General features: G+C 40.1%; 1 pseudogene; it reads left to right on the top strand.

Moving 5' to 3' along the window:
* Positions 1 to 2131: 2131 nt before the first annotated feature.
* On the top strand, positions 2132 to 3642 carry LOC102759301 (annotated as a pseudogene).
* The last annotated feature ends 3614 nt before the right edge of the window (positions 3643 to 7256 follow it).

Here is a 7256-nt window from a genome sequence, read left to right as displayed (position 1 = left end):
GCAGTCGGAGGGTGATGGGGGTCGACGCCTCTGGCCGAGGCATCAGGCCTGGGCAAGGGGCAGAGCCAGCAATCGGAGGGGTCTGGGGGTCCCCTGCCCAGGCCTGACACCTGGGCCAGAGGCATCGGGCCTGGGCAAGGGGCCAATCCTGCGATTGGAGGGTGATGAGAGTCAACACCTGAGTGCTCCCAGTATGTGAGAGAGGGCAGGCTGGGCTGAGGGACACTCCCCCCCGCCACACCCAGTGCACTAATTTCGTGCACCGGGCCCCTAGTATATATATATACAGGGATACCACATGCATGAGCAGTTCAGAGAAAGAATGGTAAAATGAGGTATATATGATATTCTGAACTAAGAGATCATATAAGATGTTTTGAGGCTTCAGAAGTGAAGAGGTTAATTTACAGGATGATAAGACGAGCAGATGTTCAGTAATTTCAGCAGTTGTCCTACCCTATAGATTGATCATAAAAAGTCATTTCTGATGATAACTCTTATTTAGATAAGGCCCCAATTTAAATTCTTTAAGAAAGAAGTAAAAGTTTCTTTTGATCCCACAGGGTCTTAATTTCCTTGAGCTCAGAATAATCCACATACTAAAATAATCCACATACCTCAGGAGGCCAATTTTGAACCCCTTAAATTCTTTTAAAGATGTGAATGCCATCCTTCACATTTTTTAATATTTAGATGTATAAGCATATTCTTTTTATTAAAAATGAGATTGGACATTTATATTATTCTAGAAAAGTAGAATTTTATTATTCTACTTTTTAAACTTTCATTCTCACAATATATCACAAATATCTCTCCAGATTTGGTCATAGAAGGTCACTGTATCAGTCAGCTATTGTCATAGTAATGATTCAGAACAAATCACTCCAAAAATGCAATGACTTTCAACAGCTATATTTTTTATCTTTTTTTTTTTCATTCGGCTAGGCTCATCAGGACTCTGAACTTCAGGTTGGTCCAGTTTGTTTTATGTGTCTGTTACATCCTCCTATGACTAGTGGGGGATAATAACATGCTATTAATCCTCTTATGATGGCAAAAACTCAAGAGGGGTGATTGGAATAACACCTCTTAAATCTAAGATCACTACATTGTCACTTCTCTCCACATATCATTGACCAAAGCAAGTCACATGGCCAATTCAATATTGGTAGGGTGATGAAATACACTCTACCTCTCCTGTGAGAAACTGCAAATCATCAGCAAAGTGTGGTTCTGTTAGGGTCGCCAAAGGAGGAACACACAAGGCCAAAGTGGTAAGGGATTATAAATTTTTTAGGACATCTGGATACCAGATGGGCTGAGCCCAAAAATGGTGTCAGCACCCAAAGACAGTGAGTCAGAGGTTTTTAAAGGACTCTAGGCGGGCTTTATCTGGGAGGAGAATTCTCTGTGCAGGTTCAGATGCTGGGAAAGTCCTGAGGGGAGAGATAATGATCTTAGCAAGTGGAATGTTATCTAAGCAAGTGGAATGTCCATTGTGAAGGCCTAAAGGTCAGTTCCCAAGGGAGGGGGTATCGATTCAATTATTTGATGAGACCTAACAGTACTGGGAGAGATGCATGAGGAAGGATGCACTTTGCTATGTGTTTAACCACTCCCCTGTTGATAAAAATTAGGTTGATTACAACTATAGAGCTGTGAAGAATATGCAACTTGTCCTGTTTCCCTTTTGTCTGGGTTTCCATGAAGCTTAAAGCCAAAGTTAAATCTCAATGAAGGCAAATTGCTCCCAATTAACATAGCCATAGACTCATTTTCTATTCCTAATTTATTCAACTTTATTTTAATGTTTTTTTGAAAGCTTCTTTAATTTTTAAAATAAAGAATCAATGTGTGGTTAATTTGAATTTTATGAATGTCAGAATCTCCTGACTGCTGAAGTCACTAAAGAGAATCATGGGTTCTAATGTGTGGTCAATGCCCCAGACTCTGCCTCAGGAGCTTTCTGGAGCCTGGTCTCTATGCATTCATTAGTCACACTTACTGCCACCAGAGGACAGGGAAGAGAAAGAGTGCAGACTCAAATGAGTCCACTTAACTAGTTAGCAACAACTCACTGTGGTAGAAATTTTAATGAAGGTAGAAAATTTTCAGATAGTCAGCCACCATCTTGCTTTCCCTCAAGCTGGCCATGATTGTGGGTCAGAGCAATTTTGGGCCATGAAGCTGCCAAGCAGAGCCAGATCCTTCTCGAGATTTTATTCCCTCAAAGTTGCTCCCAAAGTGAAAGCCATGACTGCTCCTGCAGGAGTGCCTGCACATCCTCAAGACCTTGAGTTTACCAAACTACCAAGTGGTTTAGTGATGGCTTCTTTGGAGAACGATGCTCCTCCATCAAGAACTGGTTTGTTTAATAAAGCAGGCAGAAGGCGCGAGGACTCTAACAACTTAGGAACCTCCCATTTGCTTCATCTTGCATCCAGTCTGACTACAAAAGAAGCATCATCTTTCAAGATAACCCCTGGAATTGAAGCCATTGGTGGCAAATTAAGTGTGACTTCAACAAATTAAAACATGGCCTACACTGTGGAATACCTACAGGTAACATCAAAATTCTAATGGAGTTCCCGCTCAGGGTCCCCGCAGCACCTGAATTTCATCATTGGGAGGTAGCTGTCCTTTAGTCTCAGCTAAGAATTGACAAAGCTGTAGCTTTTCAGAATCCACAGGCTCATATTGAAAATGTCCATTCTACAGTTTACCGAAATGTCTTGGCTAATTCCTTGTATTGTCCTGTTTATAAGACTGGGAAAGTGACATCAGATGAATTACATTACTATGTTCAGAACCATTTCACAAGTGCAAGAATGGCTTTGATTGGACTTGGTGTGATTCACCCTGAACTGAAACAAGTTGCTGAATGATTTCTGAATATGAGGGGTGGGCTTGATTTACCTGGTGCAAAGGCCAGATACCTTGGAGGTGAAATTTGAGAACACAATGGAGACAGTCTTGTCCATGCTCCTTTTTGCAGCAGAAAGTGCTGCCACAGGAAGGGCAGAAGCAAATGCATTTAGTGTTCTCCAGCATGTCCTCGGTGCTGGGCCCCCTGTCAAGAAGGACAGCAATGCCACCAGCCTTCTGTACCAAGCTGTTGCCAAGAGGATTCACCAGCCATTTGATGTTTTCGCTTTTTATGCCAGTTACTCAGATTCTCCACTCTTTGGGATTTATACTTTCTCCAAGGCTGCAGCTGCCAAGACTTTATCAAGGCTGCCTACAACCAAGTAAAAGCAATTGATCAAGAAAACCTTTCTAGCACGAATGTCCAGGCTGCCAAGAACAAGCTGAAAGATGGATACCTAATGTCAGTGGAGTCTTCTGAAGGTTTTCTGGATGAAGGCAGGTCTCAGACTCTTGCTGCTAATTCGTACATGCCACCATCTAACCTTTCAACAGATTGACTCAGTAGCTGATGCTGATGTCATAAATGCTGCAAAGAAGTTTGTTTCTGGCCAGAAGTCAATGGCAGCAAGTGGAAATTTGGGGCGTACACCTTTTGTTGATGAGCTGAATACTGAAACACGTTGCAAGAAAAAGCTGGATGTTTTCTCAAACCTGAGCAGCAAACGCAGGAATGTCATAAGTCTATACTGTATCATATATTTTTGTTTTCAATGAGGTGAAATACTTTAAAAAGCATAAATGCAGGTAATTGTTCTCAGAGGACCTAAAGTCAATAAAACATTCAAGTGTTAAAAAATAAAAAGAAGAAGAAAGAAAAAAAATTATCAGATGGTGTTCTTCTCTGTTTCCCAACTCCAGAGAAAATCTAGGGTTGATTTTAGTGCCCTACACAGCATCTGGCCCTAGTCATATACTTAAATGCGTAATGATACAAAGTTATATATTTATCAAAAAGAAGTAAACACAGTCAATAGCCAAAAGGAAACTCTATTTTAAAATTTGCCACCTTATAGTTTGGACTTTTGTATTTTTAACAGTAGTATCAATTTAAAGACATCTTTGCACCCCCAATCTCAGGAGTGCATCCTTTCTTACAATTACCTACCTTTCCTAACGATAGTCCTTACTCAGTGTCTCATTTCCCTCCTCACTGCCAAGGAACAGAGCAAGTACTAGATACTCAGAGACTACCAGCTCACAATTTGGCTCATTTGGTAGCTCTAGAGCAGTCACTAAAACCATAGGCCAAGCTTTCAAAGGTGGTTTTATTAGCAGCTCCCATTGATATGCCATTATCATCTGTTAAAAAATTATACTTCAGAAGGTTCTTTATAGTATCATAAAGTGGGAAGGAAAGCACTGAGGTCAGCTTGTAGTGTAGATAGATTTATTGTTTAAATTTATATTCATCAGACATGAGACACTTTTTTAGCAAGGTACATCAAGCTATTTTTTCTCGAAAGTGTCTAACTCAGTTGGTAAAAGTGTGTGTGTGTGGGAGGGTGGTGGGGGGGAGTATTTTGATCCACTATCTTTAAAAGCAAATCCAAGTCTTTGCCTCATGCAAATGGAATCAAGACAGTAAGAAGGTGTGATACAAAGCATGGTCAGAGACCTCCGCTTAAAAGGACAAGTTTGTCTAAATACCTTGAGACTTCCTGTCCCCTCAACTGGACTCAACTCCTTTCTTCAGCTCCCCTGCTTCCCTATTCCTTTCCTCATACCTGGGGAGTTATGGCAGCTGCTGAAGAAGTGTGGAAAAAAGAACCACAGGGGCCACAGTGATTCAGGAATACATTGCTGAGCCGCGCCTTCAATTTGAAGCTTCTTCCCCAGGTTAGTCATCACAGTCAGGAATCTTGATTTTCTTTACTCTCGCTCATCTCTGAGACTGTCAATGGTTTTACTAAATAATGTTTAAGACAATTGCAGATCCCTTTAAGGTCAACCTGTTCCTCAGTGTCACTTTTTTCTTTTTTTGCATTCTATACCAGTCTACAAGGAAAACAAGATACTGACATAAAGAAGAGAAGGTTTAAATGTATTCCCAGTTAATTGCAATATCCACATATCAAATAACCCTGAAAAAGTGTTAGTTTTGTCCTGAAACAGTTGTCTAGCTACTAGGTAAGAAAGAAGTACAGCCACAGGGGCTGCTGGGGAAAATTCATTCTTCACAGCTCTCTCCCTACTCTCTGAACCCTCCCAAGTTTTCCTGAGACCAAACAAACCTAAGGTCTTTGGGGTGGAGAACCACTTACTGAGCGAGCCTGCAGCAAGTGCAGTTGGAAAGGATGCTGAGGAAACAAAGCTTTAACATGTGCACTTTGTGTCCCAACACCTGTGAAACTTACCCCTCCACCACAGCCACTGCCCCACCAGAGTCCACCCACATTAGCCATTCCTCCCTGCAGATACCTGCACTGGGGCAAGTGGAGTTTGGGGCTCACATTAAAAACTTACTCTCATTATTTTAAAGCCGGGGATTCCATAAAATCCAAGGAACCCATACATAAAAGCAATGAAAAAATTGCACAGAAATATCTTTTACCAAAAGACACTTGCATATTAGTGGGACAATTTGAAAAAGTCATGGGTCTAAACTTGACCTACTAAAGAAGTGTGACTTTGGGTCAGCCTCTTCATTTCTCTGAATCCATTTCCCTGAGTAAAAATGCGGCTATGGAAATAACAATGTTTTGTATATTTAAGCATCAGGCAAAGTAAAGAGATTTATATAAAGAAACCCCAGTTAAAGAACCAGGCCATTCAGCTTTTACCTCCATAACCCCATTGCTGGTGTTCCTTTTCAGTCACCCTGTATCAGACACTCCACAATTAATCAGTGTCTCTGTCTTTGTATTCAGTTTCTCCTGCAGACTACGTGCAGTGCCTTGGACTAAACCACAGGAGCACTTGGATTCTGTCCATAACTTCAGGGTACACAGCATATGTGACCTTAGAAGGGAAGAAAAGAGAATGATTACTTTTTTAGATAAAACCATTTAAAATATGCAAAGTTATGCTAAGCCAAGAACTCAGCATCCTTAAGGGATAGCCTGGGGTGGGTAGGAACTGAGAGAAGGGGGTTAAATGGGGGCAAAAATGGGAGACATCTGTAATATCATCAATAATAAAATATTTTAAAGAGTGATATTCTTTGAGTCAATTAGTCTGTTTTTAAGCTCATTCCATTTGTATCACATTAATAAGGGTAAAAGTCCTCGCAAGCACCTTTCCTGTGAGAAAATGAGTGTCATGTCCCTTGATCTGGCTGCAAATTCCTACCATTCTGCTTCCCAATTAAAGAGACTTTTAGAGGAAAACTAAAAGTCTTACAGAGGAACTAAAGCATATGTCTGGGCTCAGACAACCCAAGCTGAGTGGGATAAACTTTTGGAGGATATCAAGGGAGAGATTGACAGCAATACAGTCATAGTAGGGGACTTTAATACCCCACTGACACAACTGGACAAATCCTCTAAACAAAAAATCAGCAAAGAAACATAATTCTAAATGACTCACTAGATAAGATGGAATTAATTGACATCTTCAGAACATTTTACCCCAAAGCCACAGAAAATACATTCCTCTCAAGTGCACATGGGTCATTTTCAAAAATAGACAACCTATTGGGACACAGGCAAAGTCTCTTTAAATTCAAGAAGATAGAAATCATATCAAGCATCTTCTGTAATATCATCAATAAAATATTTTCAAAGGAAATATTCTGTGAGTCAATTAGATGGCATAAAAAATAGAAATCAACTACAATAAAGACACTGAAAAAAAATCAAACACCTGGAAGCTAAATAGCATGCTATTGAACAATGCCTGGGTTACCAAAGAGATCAAAGAAGAAATAAAAAGCATCATGACAACAAATGACAATGAAAACAAAACAATCCAAAAATGTATGGGACACAGGGAAAGCAGTCTTGAGAGGAAAGTTCATACCTATTCAGGCCTACCTCCAAAAACAAGGAAATATGGTAATAAATTATCTAATCCTACAACTGAAAGAGTTAGAAAGAGAGCAACAAGAAAAGCCCAGCATACTCAGAAGGAAGGAAATAATAAAGATTGCAGTAGAAATAAATGACATAGAGACCAAAAAAAAAAAAAATAGTACAAAAGATCAACAAAACCAAGAGCTGGTTCTTTGAAAGGATAAACAAGATTGATGAACCGCTAGCCAGACTCACCAAGAAGCAAAAAGAGAGGACCCAAATAAACAAAGTCACAAATGAAAGAGGCAAAATAACAACAGACCCCACAGAAATACAAATGATCATGAAAAAAAATATTATGAACGACTCTACTCCAAC

Source organism: Myotis davidii, unplaced genomic scaffold (assembly GCF_000327345.1).
Source record: "Myotis davidii unplaced genomic scaffold, ASM32734v1 scaffold1939, whole genome shotgun sequence".
Classification (NCBI taxonomy): domain Eukaryota; kingdom Metazoa; phylum Chordata; class Mammalia; order Chiroptera; family Vespertilionidae; genus Myotis; species Myotis davidii.
Note: the sequence above shows the minus strand (reverse complement) of the source record. Positions and strands in the feature narration are given on the sequence as shown.